The 17,773-nt window shown below is 36.9% G+C and overlaps 1 protein-coding gene across 1 annotated transcript in view; it reads left to right on the forward strand.

Annotated features, from left to right (window-relative positions):
• EPHA6 (EPH receptor A6) overlaps positions 1-17,773 on the forward strand; it is a 1,024,550-nt gene that overhangs the window by 164,989 nt on the left and 841,788 nt on the right. The gene's annotated exons all lie outside the window — the stretch shown is intronic.

Genomic DNA, 17,773 nt, shown 5'->3' on the forward strand with positions numbered 1-17,773 from the left:
TCTGTGCAACTGTTTTACATTTTTGTATATAATTCTTTGAAATATTATCTGTATATTTTCTCCCTTTATTCTCCATGAAAGAAGTGTCTGTACTCCCTATCTTATCCCACAAAACCACTCTAGTTAGACTTTGGTCCAGCTGCTCCACCAGAGCAACTCAAGTTTACCTATAACACATTATGAAATTTAGAAGTTAGTTTTCAACCTTTAGCTTATTTGATTTATGAACAACACTTATGCCCTTATTGAATATAACTGCTTTTTGTGGAAACAAAATGTATCATTTGGCTTCCATAACATCATTTTTTTTTTGTTTCCATTTTTTTTTCTGGTTCTCGTCCAGGGATCAATAATTTGGCTTATATTGTCATTTATTCTCCATATAGTCTTATTCAGTCTCAGGCCTTTAAAAATCTCAGAACTTTAAATATGTTAATGAATCCTGAATTTGTATTTTAGCCTGGTCTTCTCTGAACTCAAACTTATATATATCCAGAATTATACCTGTTCAACTTAGAGTTCTGTCAGAAATCTTACATAATACATCCAAATCTAAAATCCTTATCTACTTACTTCTTTCATACGCATCACCATTTAATAAAGGGAAACTCTAGTATTCCAGTATTTCTAGACAAAAATTTGAATTTATATTTGACTTCACTTTTCCTCAAACTTTATAACTGATTAAACAGCAAATTTCTGTAGCTTTACCTTAAAAATGTATTCAAATTTTGATGATTTTTACCACTATTTTTGCAACCACTCTGGTCTGTAATACCACCATCTTTACCCAATTACTATACTAGCCTCCTTAGATATTCTGATTCCATACTTACCATCCATCCCAATATCTTATTTAACATTTTAGACCTGTACTGTGTAATATTACAGCAGAATTAATGGGTTCCTTGAAATGAAGTAATCTTCACACACGCTGCAATGTCAGAATTACCCATATGGGCAAATTGAACAAGCATCTAACTCACTTATATATCACCAAGGCTAACAAAGTTTGTGTAAGATGAACTTGGGCAAACTTTGGGAGATGGTGAGGGACAGGGACAGGGAGGCCTGGTGTGTTGCAATCAATGGGATCACAAAGAGTCGGACACAACTGGCTGACTGAACAACAACAAGCCGGATATTGGAGTTATGACAGGTTCCTAAATTATTCTTATGAAGTGAAGTGAATGAAAGTCACTTAGTCATGTCCGACTCTTTGCGACCCCATGGACGATACAGTCCATGGTATTCTCCAGGCCAGAATACTGGAGTGGACAGCCGTTTTCTTCTCCAGGGGATCTTCCCAACCCAGGGATGGAATCCAGTTCTCCTGCATTACAGGTAGATTCTTTATAAGCTGAGTCACAAGGGAAGCTGAGTAGCACATATTCCTAGCCTCCCAAAATAATAGTATACACCTGCATGACTTTGGATTATGAATGAATACGTATATATGTGTGTGTGTATATATATATATATATATATATATATATGCATATGTATTCATGTATGAATACATATATTCTATATGAATGTGTATACACAGACATACATACACACACACACACACACACACACACATATATACATACACACACACACACATACACACACACACACTCAAGCTCAGTTGTTAAAAAATCCGCCTGCAATGCAGGAGACCTGGGTTCCATCCCTGGGTTGGGAAGATCCCTTGGAGAAGGGAAAGGCTACCCAGTACAGTATTCTAGCCTAGAGAATTCTATACAGTCCACAGGATTGCAAAGAGTCGGATGTAACTGAGTGACTTTCACTTTTACTTTCTTTTTTTTATGTTTTAATAAAATTTTTATTCATTTATTTATTTTTTTACTTTACAATATTGTATTGGTTTTGCCATACATCAACATGCATCCACCATGGGTGCACACTTGTTCCCCATCCTGAACCCCCTTCCCACCTCCCTCCTCATACCATACCTCTGGGTCATCCCAGTGCACCAGCCCCAAGCTTCCTGTATCCTGCATCGAACCTCGACTGGCGATTTGCTTCTTATATGATATTATACATGTTTTAATGCCATTCTCCCACATCATCTCCCCCACACAGACTCCAAAAGACTGTTCTATACATCAGTGTCTCTTTTGCTGTCTCGCATACAGGGTTGTCGTTACCATCTTTCTAAATTCCATATATATACATTAGCACATACTGTATTGGTGTTTTTCTTTCTGGCTTACTTCACTCTGTATAATAGGCGCCAGTTTCATCCACCTCATTAGAACTGATTCAAATGTATTTGTTTTAATGGCTGAGTAATACTCCATTTTGTGTATGTACCACAGCTTTCTTATCCGTTCATCTGCTGATGGACATCTAGGTTGCTTCCATGTCCTGGCTATTATAAACAGTGCTGCGATGAACACTGGGGTACACGTGTCTCTTTCAATTCTGGTTTCCTTGGTGTGTATGCCCAGCAGTGGGATTGCTGGGTCATATGGCAGGTCTATTTCCACTTTTTAAAGGAATCTCCACACTGTTCTCCATAGTGGCTGTACTCATTTGCATCCCCACCAACAGTGTAAGAGGGTTCCCTTTTCTCCACATCCTCTCCAGCATTTATTGCTTGTAGACTTTTGGATTGCAGCCATTCTGACTGGCGTGAAATGGTACCTCATTGTGGTTTTGATTTGCATTTCTCTGATAATGAGTGATGTTGAGCATCTTTTCTTGTGTTTGTTAGCCATCTGTATGTCTTCTTTGGAGAAATGTCTGTTTAGTTCTTTGGCCCATTTTTTGATTGGGTCGTTTATTTTTCTGGAATTGAGCTGCAGGTGTTGCTTGTATATTTTTGAGATTAGTTGTTTATCAGTTGCTTCATTTGCTATTATTTTCTCCCATTCTGAAGGCTGTCTTTTCACCTTGCTTATAGTTTCTTTTGTTGTGCAGAACCTTTTAATTTTAATTAGATCCCATTTGTTTATTTTTGCTTTTATTTCCAATATTCTGGGAGGTGAGTCATAGAGGATCTTGCTGTGATGTATGTCGGAGAGTGTTTTGCCTATGTTCTCCTCTAAGATTTTTATAGTTTCTGGTCTTATGTTTAGATCTTTAATCGATTTTGAGTTTATTTTTGTGTATGGTGTTAGAAAGTGTTCTAGTTTCATTCTTTTACAAGTGGTTGACCAGTTTTCCCAGCACCACTTGTTAAAGAGATTATCTTTTCTCCATTGTATATTCTTGCCTCCTTTGTCAAAGATAAGGTGTCCATAGCTCCATGGGTTTATCTCTGGGCTTTCTATTTTGTTCCATTGATGTATATTTCTGTCTTTGTGCCAGTACCATACTGTCTTGATAACTGTGGCTTTGTGGTAGAGCCTGAAGTCAGGCAGATTGATTCCTCCAGTTCCATTCTTCTTTCTCAAGATTGCTTTGGCTATTCGAGGTTTTTTTGTATTTCCATACAAATTGTGAAATTATTTGTTCTAGCTCTGTGAAGAATACCGTTGGTAGCTTGATAGGGATTGCATTGAATCTATAGATTGCTTTGGGTAGTATACTCATTTCACTATATTGATTCTAGGAACTAGGTATATTTCTCCATCTATTAGTGTCCTCTTCGATTTCTTTCATCAGTGTTTTATAGTTTTCTATATATAGGTCTTTAGTTTCTTTAGGTAGATATATTCCTAAATACAGGGTTAAGAATAAAGTATTTTATTCTTTTCATTGTAATGGTGAATGGAATTGTTTCCTTAATTTCTCTTTCTGTTTTCTCATTATTAGTGTATAGGAATGCAAGGGATTTCTGTGTGTTGATTTTATATCCTGCAACTTTACTATATTTATTGATTAGCTCTAGTAATTTTCTGGTGGAGTCTTTAGGGTTTTCTATGTAGAGGATCATGTCATCTGCAAACAGTGAGAGTTTTACTTCTTCTTTTCCAATTTGGATTCTTTTATTTCTTTTTCTGTTCTGATTGCTGTGGCCAAAACTTCCAAAACTATGTTGAATAGTAGTGGTGAGAGTGGGCACCCACGTCTTGTTCCTAACTTTAGGGGAAATGCTTTCAGTTTTTCACCATTGAGGATAATGTTTGCTGTGGATTTGTCATATATAGCTTTTATTATGTTGCGGTATGTTCCTTCTATTCCTGCTTTATGGAGAGTTTTTATCGTAAATGGATGTTGAATTTTATCAAAGGCTTTCTCTGCATCTATTGAGATAATCATATGACTTTTATTTTTCAATTTTTTAATGTGGTGTATTACATTGATTGATTTGAGGATACTGAAGAATCCTTGCATCCCTGGGATAATGCACACTTGGTCATGGTGTATGATCTTTTTAATGTGTTGTTGGATTCTGATTGCTAGAATTTTATTAAGGATTTTTACATCTATGTTCATCAGTGATATTGGCCTGTAGTTTTCTTCTTTTGTGGCATCTTTGTCAGGTTTTGGTATTAGGGTGATGGTGGCCTCATAGAATGAGTTTGGAAGTTTACCATCCTCTGCAATTTTCTGGAAGAGTTTGAGCAGGATAGGTGTTAGCTCTTCTCTAAATTTTTGGTAGAATTCAGCTGTGAAGCCGTCTGGACCTGGGCTTTTATTTGCTGGAAGATTTCTGATTACAGTTTCAATTTCCGTGCTTGTGATGGGTCTGTTAAGATTTTCTATTTCTTCCTGGTTCAGTTTTGGTAAGTTGTACTTTTCTAAGAATTTGTCCATTTCTTCCACATTGTTCATTTTATTAGCATATAATTGCTGATACTAGTCTCTTATGATCCTGTGTATTTGTGTGTTGTCTGTTGTGATCTCTCCATTTTCATTTCTAATTTTACTGATTTGATTTTTCTCCCTTTGTTTCTTGATGAGTCTGGCTAATGGTTTGTCAATTTTATTTATCCTTTCAAAGAACCAGCTTTTGGCTTTGTTGATTTTTGCTATGGTCTCCTTTGTTTCTTTTGCATTTATTTCTGCCCTAATTTTTAAGATTTCTTTCCTTCTACTAACCCTGAGATTCTTCATTTCTTCCTTTTCTAGTTGCTTTAGGTGTAGAGTTAGGTTATTTATTTGACTTTTTTCTTGTTTCTTGAGGTATGTCTGTATTGCTATGTACTTTCCCTTTAGCACTGCTTTACAGTGTCCCATAGGTTTTGGGTTGTTGTGTTTTCATTTTCATTCGTTTCTATGCATATTTTGATTTCTTTTTTGATTTCTTCTGTGATTTGTTGGTTATTCAGCAGTGTGTTGTTCAGCCACCATATGTTGGAATTTTTAATAGATTTTTTCTCCTATAATTGAGATCTAATTTTACTACATTGTGGTCAGAAAAGATGCTTTGAATGATTTCAATTTTTTGAATTTACCAAGGCTAGCTTTATGGCCCAGGATGTGATCTATCCTGGAGAAGGTTCCATGTGCGCTTGAGAAAAAGGTGAAATTCATTGTTTTGGGGTGAAATGTCCTATAGATATCAATTAGGGCTAACTGGTGTATTGTATCATTTAAAGTTTTTGTTTCTTTGTTAATTTTCTGTTTAGTTGATCTATCCATAGGTGTGAGTGGGGTATTAAAGTCTCCCACTATTATTGTGTTATTGTTAATTTCCCCTTTCATACTTTTTAGCATTTGTCTTACATATTGCGGTGCTCCTATGTTGGGTGCATATATATTTATAATTGCTATATCTTCTTCTTGGATTGATCCTTTAATCATTATGTACTGTCCTTGTCTCTTTTTACAGCCTTTGTTTTAAAGTCTATTTTATCTGATATGAGTATTGCTACTCCTGCTTTCTTTTGATCTCTATTTGCATGGAATATCTTTTTCCAGCCCTTCACTTTCAGTCTGTATGTGTCCCCTGTTTTGAAGTGGGTCTCTTGTAGACAACATATATAGGGGTCTTGTTTTTGTATCCATTCAGCCAGTCTTTGTCTTTTGGTTGGGGCATTCAACCCATTTACGTTTAAGGTAATTTTTGATAAGTATGATCCCATTGCCATTTACTTTATTGTTTTGGGTTTGAGTTTATACACTGTTTTTGTGTCTCCTGTGTAGAGAATATCCTTTAGTATTTGTTGGAAAGCTGGTTTGGTGGTGATGAATTCTCTCAGCTTTTGCTTATCTGTAAAGATTTTGATTTCTCCTTCATATTTGAATGAGATCCTTGCTGGGTACAGTAATCTGGACTGTAGGTTATTTTCTTTCATCACTTTAAGTATGTCTTGCCATTCCCTCCTGGCCTGAAGAGTTTCTATTGAAAGATCAGCTGTTATCCTTATGGGAATCCCCTTGTGTGTTATTTGTTGTTTTTCCCTTGCTGCTTTTAATATTTGTTCTTTGAGTTTGATCTTTGTTAATTTGATTAATATGTGTCTTGGGGTGTTTTGCCTTGGGTTTATCCTGTTTGGGACTCTCTGGGTTTTTTGGACTTGGGTGATTATTTCCTTCCCCATTTTAGGGAAGTTTTCAACTATTATCTCCTCAAGTATTTTTTCATGGTCTTTCTTTTTGTCTTCTTCTTCTGGGACTCCTATGATTCGAATGTTGTGGCGTTTAATATTGTCCTGGAGGTCTCTGAGATTGTCCTCATTTATTTTAATTCGTTTTTCTTTTTTCCTCTCTGATTTATTTATTTCTGCCATTCTATCTTCTATTTCACTATCCTATCAAATAGTTAGTCTACTATTTGTTGCCTCCAGAGTGTTTTTGATCTCATTTATTGCATTATTCATTATATATTGACTCTTTTTTATTTCTTCTAGGTCCTTGTTAAATCTTTCTTGCATCTTCTCAATCCTTGTCTCCAGGCTATTTATCTGTGATTCCATTTTTATTTCAAGATTTTGGATCATTTTCACTATCATTATTTGGAATTTTTAATTAGGTAGATTCCCTATCTCTTCCTCTTTTGTTTGGTTTGGTGGGCATTTGTCCTGTTCCATGGAGAAGGCAATGGCACCCCACTCCAGTACTCTTGCCTGGAAAGTCCCATGGATGGAGGAGCCTGGTAGGCTGCAGTCCATGGGGTCGCTAAGAGTCAGACACGACTGAGCGACTTCACTTTCACTTTTCACTTTCATGCATTGGAGAAGGAAATGCCAACCCACTCCAGTGTTCTTGCCTGGAGAATCCCAGGGACGGGGGAGCCTGGTGGGCTGCCATCTCTGTGGTCACACAGAGTTGGACACGACTGAAGCGACTTAGCAGCAGCAGCAGTATCCTGTTCCTTTACCTGTTGGGTATTCCTCTGTCTCTTCATCTTGTTTATATTGCTGAGTTTGGGGTGTCCTTTCTGTATTCTGGCAGTTTGTGGAGTTCTCTTTATTATGGAGTTTCCTTGCTGTGGGTGGGGTTGTATCAGTGGCTTGTCAAGGTTTCTTGGTTAGGGAAGCTTGTGTCGGTGTTCTGGTGGGTGGAGCTGTATGTCTTCTCTCTGGAGTGCAATGAAGTGTCTAGTAACGAGTTGAGATGTCGATGGATTTGGGGTAACTTTGGGCAGCCTGTATATTGAAGCTCAGGGCTGTGTTCCTGTGTTGCTGGAGAATTTGTGTAGTATGTCTTGCTCTGGAAATTGTTGGCCCTTGGGTGGTGCTTGGTTTCAGTGTAGGTATGGAGGCATTTGATGAGCTCCTGTCACTTAATGTTCCCTGGAGTCAGGAGTTCTGTGGTGTTCTCAGGATTTGGACTTAAGCCTCCTGCTTCTGGTTTTCAGTCTTATTTTTACAGTAGTCTCAAGACTTCTCCTTCTATACAGCACCATTGATAAAACATCTAGGTTAATGATGAAAAGTTTCTCCACAGTGAGGGACAGCCAGAGAGGTTCACAGAGTTACATGGAGAATAGAAGATGGAAGAGGGAGTTATAGGTGACCCAAATGAGATGAGGTGGAATCAAAAGAGGAGAGAGCAAGCTAGCCAGTAATCACTTCCTTAATGTGTGCTCCACAGTCTGGACCGCTCAGAGATGTTCATGGAGTTATACAGAGAAGAGAAGAGGGAGGAAGGAGACAGAGGTGCCAGGAGGATAAAAGAGGGGAATGAAAAGAAGAGAGACAGATCCAGCCAGTAATCAGTTCCCTAAGTGTCCTTTACCGTCCGGAACACACAGAGATTCAGAGAGTTGGGCAGAGAAGAGAAGGGGGAGGGAGGAGACAGAGGCGACCTAGTGGAGAGAAAAGAGAGTCCAAAGGGGGAGAGAGCACTCAAACCAGTAATCTTGCTCCCAAGTAAAAATAGGTACTGAATATTGGGTTCTTAAAGATACAAAATTGATAACAAATACCAGAAAGCAAAGATTAAAATTCTAGAGTGGAGGGTAGATTTTCGAAAGTACAATATTAAAGAAAAGAAGAAGAAGAAGAAGAAAAAAAGAAGTCACAAAAGTTATTAAAAATATATATATATATGAATTTTGCTTTAAAAAATAGTCTTTTTTTTTAAAAGTAATAGTAGGTTATAAAAATGAAAATTAAAGAAGTAATAGAGGACTTAAAATTAAAAATGTTAAAAAAAAAGAAAAGAAAAGAAAATGAAAAAAAAAGAAGAAGAAAAAAAAGAAAAGAGTGATCGTAAAAAATAGTAAAAATATATCTAGGACTTTCTCTTGTGTTGTAGGCAGTGTGGGGTCAGTTCATTTTCAGATAGTTTCTTGGTGCGGCTTATATTTCTCAAGATCTATAGGCCCCTTCCTATGTAGTTGGTACTAACTACAGTGTTTTAATCTATTGCACCTGACAATTCCAAGGCGGTTCCCTCGGTTTTAGCTTCTGTTTGCTGGTCTCTTCAGTGTCTGATTTCCGCCCTGACACAAGCAGGCGGTGGTGGACACTTTTTTAGGCTCACTTGTTCAGTCACGCTGTGGGGAGGGAGGGGCCCTGCAAACAAATAACACTGGTGTGGGCTCGTAGTGTCTCAGCCACACTGGGCCTGCCCCCTGCTCACGGTGCGTGCACCCTCCCTGCCCACACAGCTCAGGCTCTAGGTTGCTCCTCTGGGAACCATCCGAGGCCGGTCCTGGGCTGCATTTACCTCCCAGGTCTAAGCCGCTCAGGTTCAGGCACTCGGGTAATCCTCAGAGGCGCAGTCTCCATTGGGCCTGCGTTTTGTGCCCTTCTCAGCTCCAAGCAGCTCGGGTGATGAGGTGTTTGGCGAGCGCGGTCACTTCAACTTAGCATCTCTCCTGTCCCTGCCACTTGGTTTTCTGGGTGTACAACCGGCGCACCTTCTCAGGCGGATGACTGTCCAGAACCCCAAGAAGTCTTAGTAAACAAAGAAGCCTCTTGCAGTTTGGTAGATAATGCCTCTCTGGGGCTGCAATTGCCCGCTTCTGGCTCTGGCTGCCTGTCACCAGAGGGGGAAGGTCTGCAGCCAGCTGGTTTTGTTCCGCCCTTTGTTCTGTGCACGGGCCTCGCAGTGTCTTAGGGCTTTTCACGAGGTAGCTATCCCACAGTCTGGTTTGCTAGCCCAAATTAGTTCGCTCTGATTAGCCTTGGGGGCATTCAAGCCCGATCCTTAGTCTAAGCAATGCAGCCCGCTTTTACTTTCATTCCTAGCCTCCCAAAATAAAAATGTACACTGTATGACGTTAGTCAGAACAGTTAGCACTTATATAGAGAGATATAGTTTCCTCATCTATAATAATATTATCTACTTTATAGATTTTTTGAGTGTTAAGTAAAAAAATTATATAAATCAATTAGTGCAGGACCTACCTACCTACTAGAGATTCTCTTATTTTCTATTTCTTAGTTTGGCTCAAACTGCTCAATCACTAAATCAAATGCTGATACTACGCCTAGTATGTGAAGCCTAAAACCTCTTACAAAAGAGGTAGTTGCTATTGAACCTGGAACCCCATGGTACCCTGTGCACAATTTGGGTATTATCTTTACTGCCCTTGCCCTCAGACAGGCAGTCTGAGGCTTTTTCTCAGTTGGAATATATTAATTAATGGAAAAATGATTGTAGTAATTGGATTCTTAAAACTGAAACAACTGAACAATGGAAGTTGAACAGAAACAGCTAATCATTGTATCAGTCATGTCTGACTCTTTGTGAATCTATGGACTCTAGCCTGCCAAGCTCCTCTGTGGGATTCTCCAGGCAAGAATACTGGAGTGGGTTGCCATGCCTTCCTTCACAGGATCTTGTGGACCCAGGGATCGAATCTGAGCCTCTTATGTCTTTGTCATTGACCAGCAGATTCTTTCCCACTAGTGCCACCTGGGAAACCCCAATTGGATTCTTAAAATTGAAACAACTGAACAATGGAAGTTGAATGGAAACAGCTAGTCCTCATTATTCAAGACAGATAATCTTCAAAAGACACACTTACTGCTTAATACCTAACATTTGTCAACTTTTAAGTCTCCTGACGCTATGAAATAATTTTGAATATTAATACTTTAGTATATATATATATTGAAGTTTACCTTTATTCACTTTTCATTAGTTTATATATGTATATTGCTATACATATCATAATTTCCATTTTCCATGGTTATATATTAATTTTCTACCAGTATCTATGATGTCTAGCTAGTCTTTCATTATTAAACATTAAAATATTTGGAATTGAAGTTAGTATTTTGAGAGAGGTAGTGATGCCTAATTATAATTTTCTTATTATTTAGCCCACATTTATTTTTTCTTCTTTTACTGTTCCTTAGTTATGAAATATATGTTGACTTCCTGGGCATTCTGTTTATTAAAAATGATAGTAACTGTTTTGTTAGTGACATTATGACATTGAAAAAAAATTATTTTTTCTTTAATTGCTTTAGTATTTCAAATCTCATTTGTCTCAGTTGTACAACATACTGATTAACAATTTTTAAAGTTTAAACTTCATTTATGGTTAGTACAAAATAGTGGCTATATTCCCTTTGTTGTAAAATACATCCTTATAGCTTATCTTAAACACAGTACTTTGTATACTTTAATCCCCTACCCTGAATTTCTCCTGCGTTGTGTGTATATGCTACATTTCTTTATCGATTCAACTATAGATGGACACAGGTTGGCAATTGTAAACAATGTTCTTGGAACATTGGGATGCATGTATCTTTTTTTTTAATTTTATTTTATTTTTAAACTTTACATAATTGTATTAGTTTTGCCAAATATCAAAATGAATCCGCCACAGGTATACATGTGTTCCCCATCCTGAACATATGCATGTATCTTTTTGAATTAGTGTTTTTGTATTCTTTAGAAGCTTATCCAGAAGCAGAATTGTTGGGTTATAAGGTAGTTTTATGTTTATTTTTTTGAGAAATCTCTGTATTGTTTTCCACACTGGCTGTACTAATTTATATTCTCACCAACAGTGTACAATGGTTCCGTTCTCTCACATCCTTGCCAACAATTGATATTTGTGTTCTTTTTAATGATAGATATTCTGACATGTGTGAGGTGATATCTCACTGTAGTATTAATTTGCATTTCTCTGAGGATTAATGCTGTTGAGCATCTTTTCATATGCTTGTTGAACATCTGCATGTCCTCTTTGCAGAAATGTTTTTCTAGTCTTCTGCTCATTTTTTTTAACTGGATTTTTTGTTTTTGCGATGTTGAGTTGTATGAACTGTTCATATATTTTGGATATTAACCTCTTATCAACATTCAGAACTCAACATTCAGAAAACTAAGATCATAGCATCCGGTCCCATCACTTCATAGCAAATAGATGGGGAAACCATGGAAACAGTGACAGACTTTATTTTGGGGGGCTCCAAAATCACTGCAGATGGTGACTGCAGCCATGAAATTAAAAGACATTTGCTCCTTGGAAGAAAAGTTATGGCCAACCTAGACAGCATATTGAAAAGCAGAGACATTCCTTTGCCAACAAAGGCCCATCTAGTCAAAGCTATGGTTTTTCCAGTATTCATGTATGGATGTGAGAGTTGGACTATAAAGAAAACTGAGCACCAAAGAATTGATGCTCTTCAACTGTGGTGTTGGAAAAGGCTCTTAAGAGTCCCTTGGACATCAAGGAGATCCACCCAGTCCATCCTAAAGGAAATCAGTCCTGAATAATACTTGAAAGGACTGATGCTAAAGCTGAAACTCCAATACTTTGGCCACTTGATGCAAAGAACTGACTCATTTGAAAAGACCCTGATGCTGGGAAAGACTGAAGGCAGGAGGAGAAGGTGACGACAGAGGATGAGATGGTTGGATGGCATCATCGACTCAATGGACATGAATTGAGTATGCTCCAAGAGTTGATGATGGACAGGGAAGCCTGGCATGCTGCAGTCCATGGGGTCGCAAAGGGTCAGACATGACTGATCAACTGAACTGAACTGATCTGAACCTCTTATCAATTATATCATTTACAAACATTTTCTCCCATTTTGTAGATTTTTCTTTGTTTGTTTGTTTGCTGATGGTTTCCTTTACTATGCAAAACCTTTTTAAACTTTTGTTTTTATTTCAATTTATCTATTTTCAGTTGCAGGATAATTGCTTTACAATGTTGTGTTGATTTCTGCCATTTATCATCATTAATCATCCATAGGTATATGTATACCCCCTACCTTGTGAGCCACCCTCCTACCTCCCACACCATTGCAACTTAATTGGTCCCCTTTATTTATTTTTGGTTTTACTTCTTTGCTTTTGGAGAAGGTCCAAAACCATTTTGCTATTTTTTATGTCAGTGTTTTTCTGTAGGGGGTTTTGGTTTCAATCCATCTTGAGTTTATTTTTGTATACGATATTAGAGACTGTTTTAATTTCATTCTTTTACATGTAGCTATCCAGTTTTTCTTGAACAGGTTATTGAGGAGAATGTCTTTTCTCCATTGTATGTTCTTGCCTGCTTTGTTGTTGATTAACTTACCATAAGTAAGTATGCAGGTTTATTTCTGGGCTCTTTATTTATGTGTTTGTTTTTGTACAATTACCATACTCTTTTGATTACCATAGCTTTATAGTACAGTCTGAAGTCAGAGAGCATGATTCCTCCAGTTTAGTTCTTCTTTCTTAAGATGGCTTTAGCTATTCAGGGTCTTTTGGGTATATATACGCATTTTAAAATTATTTTTTCTAGTTTTATGAAAAGTGCCTTTGGTATTTTGATAGAGATTGCATTGAATCTATAGATTGCCTAGGGTAGTGTGGTCTTTATTAGTTCTTCCAACCCATGAAAATAATCTATCTTTTAACCTCTCACTTCATTTAATTCTTTGATCTACTGTGCCTTATCTCATATTAGTAATGTAAATAAATCAAAATAAGCATTTTAGCTTGATTTTGTTTTATTGAAGATTTATAAAATACTTTTTACTAAACTGCATGCATGCTCAATTGTGTCTGACTTTGTGACTCCATGGACTATAGCCCACCAGGCTCCTCTGTCCATGGAATTTTCCAGGCAAGAATACCAGAAGGGGCTGCCATTTCCTACTCCAGGTGATCTCCCTGACCCAAGGCTTGGACCTATTACTCCTACATTGGCAGACAGATTCTTTACTGCTGCACCACCACCACTACTCAAGTATTGATTTCTAATTTCTCCTAGTAAAGAGGCACATAATTCTTTGTTGACATAATTAATAGGATAATGACAATTGAGGATTATGATATAAGGGAGTATACATTTTATACCTCATCATAATTATCATAATTGTTTACCTTTATTTTATAGTTTATGAAAAACTTCATTTATGGAGATATAACATCCTCATAATTAGCCTCTGATGTTCTTTGTTTTATGTTCTTTATTTTATAGATATAGGACTTGAGGATGAGATAAGTTTAAGTAACTAATTTAAACTTACTCAAATCAATGTTTTGAAGCAGTGGGATAAAATCACATTTTTGATTGAATTTTCCAGGTTATATCTCACATGTTATTTACTGGACAGAAAATAAATGCAAACTTGGCATTATAGGCTATCAATTTAGAACAATTCAGAGAAAGAAGGGATATCTATGACCTTGGATAGTTGTAAATGTAGCATGGTTTCTAGGCAGGAAGAAAGATAGAAATTAGAGAGAAGAGTTACTTACTTTTTTTGTTTGTTTGTTTCTCAGTAACCTAGGAAGCCATGGTTTACTTGGTTTGATCTCAGGGCAGGAAAAGGCGGGTAGGCCTAATTTTGACAGCCAGGGCTCTTGGGCAGCATGATTCTTTCTTATCACCAAAGCTGGGTACTTGTCTTATTGCTTCACTCTGCACTGGGACTAAATGATCATCATTTAGCATCCTGCAAAACACCTATCCAGGCAAGAGGATGAGCTAGCTGTCGTTTGAGCCCTCTGTTTAATGGTCTGATAAGCGCCAGTGATCATGGTGACTGTCACATAATAGATATGTTTTATAAACTTACTATTGCTCAGGGTCAGGGTCAATATTTGAATTCAGAATTTTCTGGATTTTTCTGTAGCCTGTATTATTCCAGCATGCCATGTAACTTAGGTTTACTATACTTTCTTATATGCCAATCAAATATTTTATTTTTATATGAAAAAATAGTGTTTGGAAATTAAATTTACTATTTATATTATTGACAAATAAAGATTAGGATTTACATTTCTAAGTATTAAATCATTATTTATTGAGAAATTGTAGGAAGTTCATTTGTTATTTATATTATTTGAAATTACAAGTCAATTATCAGAACTATATTCTACATTTATTTTTTATTTAAATTTATTTATTTTAATTGGAGGCTAATTACTTTACAATATTGTATTGTTTTTGCCATACATCAACATGAATCCACCACGGGTGTACATGTGTTCTCCATCCTGAACCCGCCTCCCACCTCCCTCCCCGTAACATCTCTCTGGGTCATCCCAGTGCACCAGCCCCAAGCATCCTGTATCCTGCATGGAACCTGAACTGGTGATTCGTTTCTTATATGATATTATACACGTTTCAATGCCATTCTCGCAAATCATCCCACCTTCGCCCTCTCCCACAGAGTCCAAAAGACTGTTCTGTACATCTGTGTCTCTTGCTGTCTTGCATACAGGGTTATCGTTATCATCTTTCTAAATTCCATATATATGTGTTAGTATACTGTATTGGTGTTTTTCTTTCTGGCTTACTTCACTCTGTATAATAGGCTCCAGTTTCATCCACCTCATTAGAACTGATTCAAATGTGTTATTTTTAATGGCTGAGTAATACTCCATTGTGTATGTTTTCATCTCTTTTTTCTTCCAGTGAGGAAGAAATTTTAAAATTGCTATAAAATTGCAGAAATAATACAGACTAGCAATAAAATACTTGAATTATGCCAGAGTCCATGAAGTAAAAAGTGAGTTTCTAGCTCTGCTTCCTTTCTAGAGTTAATTGCTACTGAAACTTTGTATCTGTCTTTGCATTACTTTTTTAATAGAAATATCCAATTCTACACATTTTTATGCAGATTTTTTATCACATTTGACAGTATATCATGGACAACCTTGTATATCAGCATGTGTTGATCAATCTCATGCTTGCCATTTCCTCTTTTATGTGCCATATCCAAATTAGCAAGTCCTATCAGATCAACCTGAAAATGTATACAGAATCATTACCCTTACTGCAGCTATTCTATTCCAGGATTTATCTCCTCTTACTTGGACTGTTTCAGTATCATCTTAACTGATGATTCTTCCTCACTTGCCTTTTGCAGCCTTTTATCCAGAGAGTGGCAAGAATGACCCACTTAAAATATAAGCCAGATATTGTCACTCCTCACAAAACCTTCCAGTCATTTGAAGTCTTAAGAGTAAAAGCCAGAATCCTCAGTATAGGCTGCTTGAGTCTTAGTGATCTTTGCTTATTAGCTAGATTTTTGAACTCATTTCTTACCACTCCCATCCTTGCACACTGAACTCCAGACACACTGGCCCCTTGCTATTTCTTAGATAAGCTGTGCTTGCTCCCACCTCATGCCCTTTGATATATTTCTACTTCTTTTAATGCTTTTTCCCCAGACATATCCTTGTCTTGCCCCCTCAGTTAAGTTTCAAATATCACTTGATTATTTCCTATAAAAGAAGTCCCTCAATCACTCACAACTTCCTTACCTTATCTCACCTTATTTTTCTCTATAGCACTTTTTACCACTGATATTTTATTTCTTTTAAAACATTTTCTTTAAAACAAGCTGTCAGCTAATAAACATTCCATGAAAACAGAAAATTTGTCTTACATTTTCACTGATTTGTACCTAAATAGAACACTGTCTGGCATAGAACAGGTTCTTAATAAATGTTTGTTGAATGAATTATTGAATAATTCAAATGATTAATGAACTATATTAACATGTATAATGCAGCATAAAGTATAGATCAGCTCTAATTTATCTGTTGACCTATTGTAGATATTTCAGTTCAGTTCAGTCACTCATTCATGTCCAACTCTTTGTGACCCCATGGACTGAAGCAGACCAGGCCTCCCTATCCATCACCAACTCCCGGAGTCTACCCAACCCATGTGAATTGAGTTGGTGATGCCATCCAACATCTCATCATCTGTCATCCCTTTCTTTTCCCACCTTCAATCTTTCCCAGCCTCAGGCTCTTTTTCAATGAGTCAATTCTTCACATCTGGTGGCCAAAATATTGGAGTTTCAGCTTTAGCATCAGTCCTTCCAATGAATATGCAGGACTGATTTCTTTTAGTATATTTCATGTGTCTCTAATTTTTCACTACTAGAAAAAATGCTTTGTAAACATTCTTGTGCTATATTTTTGTAGACATGTTTCTAAAAGAACAAATATTGTATCAAGTAGAATACATTTTAGATTTAATATGTTATCGAAGAGTCGGACACGACTGAGCGACTTCACTTTCAATTTTCACCTTCATGCATTGGAGAAATAAATGGCAACCCACTCCAGTGTTCTTGCCTAGAGAATCCCAGGGTTGGCGGAGCCTGGTAGGCTGCCATCTGTGGGGTCGCACAGAGTTGGACACAACTGAAGCGACTTAGCAGCAGCAGCTGCAAGGTACCCTAAAAAAGTTTTATTATCTATATGTTTCTAATACTTAGTGTTTTTTTTTTAATTTTTTATATAAATTTATTTATTTTAATTGGAGGTTAATTACTTTACAATATTGTATTGGTTTTGCCAAACATCAACATGAATCCACCACGGGTGCACACGTGTTCCCCATCCTGAACCCCTTTCCCTCCTCCCTACCCATACCATCCCTCTGGGTCATGTCCATCAGCAGATGAATGGATAAGAAAGCTGTGGTACATATATACAATGGAGTATTACTCAGCCATTAAAAAGAATACATTTGAATCAGTTCTAATGAGGTGGATGAAACTGGAGCCTATTATACAGAGTGAAGTAAGCCAGAAAGAAAAACACCAATACAGTATACTAACACATATATATGGAATTTAGAAAGATGATAACGATAACCCTGTATGTGAGACAGCAAAAGAGACACAGATGTATAGAACAGTCTTTTGGACTCTGTGGGAGAGGGAGAGGGTGGGATGATTTGGGAGAATGGCATTGAAACATGTATAATATCATATACTGAGTATTTTTATACATGCAAGTGCTATATCACTTACATTTATCCAGGTCTCCATGTATTTTAATGAATTTAATCATACATGTAAATAGACTTGATATTTATTTGTATATCCAAATAAGAAGCATTTAAGATATTCAGTAATGCATACTTTCCAAGGAAGCAGCAGTAAAACACTTTAGGTATATGAAGAATTTCCACTATTGCTGTGAAAGTTAGAGTAGGTCATCAGTATTCCCAGTCTTTTTTGAGCTCATTTTTTGTAAATTTCAAGATTAATAT

The sequence above is a fragment of the Bubalus kerabau genome, chromosome 2 (assembly GCF_029407905.1).
Source record: "Bubalus kerabau isolate K-KA32 ecotype Philippines breed swamp buffalo chromosome 2, PCC_UOA_SB_1v2, whole genome shotgun sequence".
Lineage (NCBI taxonomy): Eukaryota > Metazoa > Chordata > Mammalia > Artiodactyla > Bovidae > Bubalus > Bubalus kerabau.